This window comes from Rutidosis leptorrhynchoides, chromosome 8 (genome assembly GCF_046630445.1).
Source record: "Rutidosis leptorrhynchoides isolate AG116_Rl617_1_P2 chromosome 8, CSIRO_AGI_Rlap_v1, whole genome shotgun sequence".
NCBI classification, from domain to species: domain Eukaryota; kingdom Viridiplantae; phylum Streptophyta; class Magnoliopsida; order Asterales; family Asteraceae; genus Rutidosis; species Rutidosis leptorrhynchoides.
In genome coordinates, this window is record NC_092340.1 from 348107457 (window position 1) to 348109923 (window position 2467).

Here is a 2467-nt window from a genome sequence, read left to right on the forward strand (position 1 = left end):
TTATTCAAGAAAACTTTGCATTCACAAAATCATCACCATGTATCTTATTTTGACTGCATTGTCAACGAATGTATTATGGTAAACTATTATATACGGTGATTGTCTATACGTAGAAATCATCAGATGTCGAAAACCTTGGATTTATATAATCATTTATGGTGTGCCTTTTCAAAAGAATGCAATGTTTAAAACGTATCATATAGAGGTCAAAACCTCACTGTGAAATCAATGAATGATGTATTCGTCCAAGTGGATTTGGACGGGTCATCACAGTTAGCATCAGAGCTTGAGGTCATAGGGAACCGGAATTTGCATTAGTGTGTTTAACTGGTAATTGTTAGGATGCATTAATGAGTCTGGACTATGACCGTATCTGTTTTTACCAAGTTTTGCTTACCATTTATTGTCGGAAATTACTTGCTTATCATTCCTAAGTCTAGACATGTCTTACTACATTTACTGCATAGATAGTGTATCGACAAAATTCATATCTTAGCGTATATGTTACTTTAAACTTTTCCTGACATCTTCCGAAAATTTCTCCGTAATTTATGGGATTTTGGTATTATATATACATATGTAAATTATGTATTGAAGAATACCAAATCTAAGTCCTATAATCTGTTTCACATCAAAAATCATTTCCCTGATTACACAAAATGGATCCTGTATCTAGTTCAAATTCCTTAAACTCCGACAGCTATTCTGATATGGATATTCACCTGAACTCCGAAGACAGTGTAACCGGAATGGATCAACCAATTAGCCATCACCTATTCTGGATGAATTGGGGATGGGTTCGTAGCCTACTTAGTCATTGGAGACAAGAAGAAGGTGATCTCTTTCATCCACCACATTCCCCTCTTGGCGAAGAACCTGAAGCACTTATTGGTGAACCTGTTCGTAATACCATTTTCTCTCTCATCTCCAGAGTATCTCGTCATGATTATATATACTATCTCAAATTCTGAATATTATTCATCTGCTCGTCCGAACCGTCAATCATCCCGGTGCAGTAGAAGAAGTCAACGAGCTTCGCGCTCGGGTAGTGGCTTTGGAGAATATGGTGCAAAGATTACAAGCACCAGCAGCATCACCAGCATCAACAGTACCACCATCATCAACACCAACAGTATCATTACCACTACCAACAACAACATCCGCATCCCACACCTCAACATCACAATCTGTAACTCGAACATCAACGTCATACGCACCATAGATACCAAGGAATACCAACAACAACAAATGATGAAGTGTTGATTCATAACTTCATCGAAGAAATATTCTGCAGAGAATATGTAGTTTCTTAAAGTTTTAGAGATTACTTATTCTAGTTCTAATTGTAAACCAGATGAGTGAGCGAATAGAAATGATAAAATAAAACCCTGATCGAAATGGTGTACGATTTACAAGCTAGATCTGTTTTACCATCAGCATCAACAGTACCATCAGCATCACCAGCACCGTCAGCACCGTCAGCATCAGCAGCATCTACAACATCACAAGCTCCGCCTCCGCCAGATCCATAATCACCGCAAACATCATCACTAATCAACAACGCGTATATCGTATCAACGAGTTATGAAGTATTAACTCATTCCCTCTGAAGAAATTATATGTATATTATATATATATATATATATATATATATATATATATATATATATATATATATATATATATATATGAATTTTGAGATCAAAATAAATCTTTTCGTACTAAGCTATTACGTGTGAATCTTAACTACGCGGTTAGTTCATGTTATTAATATGCTATGATGTACATCCTTCGTTAATGACTTAACAATCGTTAAATATAATCTCTGCTTCGACTTTATAGATTCCATTTCATAATAAATCAAGTGTATTATTCAAATACATGTTTGATTTTACACTTTCATTTTCGATGTACTTGAAACTTTCCAGAAAACATCATTCGTACCTTGCGAAGTTAGCAAGAGTTCCATAAGCACCAACATGATTCACTGAGGAAATATCAATAAAACAGAATAACGAAGTATTGATTACATTAGTGAAATACTCTGCGAAAATTATGAAATCTTTAATGTTCTAGAGATTATTCAATATCTAATCCAGCCAAAAATCAAATGAGCTTAATATGATATTAACTCATTAAATTTGTATTACATCTGAAGAAAATATACATACATATATTTTCATAAAGACTGTAATAAAATTCTCTGGTACAAAATATTACTTGTGAAACTTTTAACGGGTAGGTAATACCCGAAAGATATATAAATTCACAATTTATATGTTACATTCTTCGATTCTGATTCAGCAAATCATCAACTATACTCACTACTTTCACAACGATATATATTCTTTCATAGAAATCAAAACAACCATACTCATTCAAATTCAAGTACATATTCTGATTTTAACATATCAGAATCCAAGTCAAGATATTGATATCATCACTCTCAGATCCCTACACCTTTCAA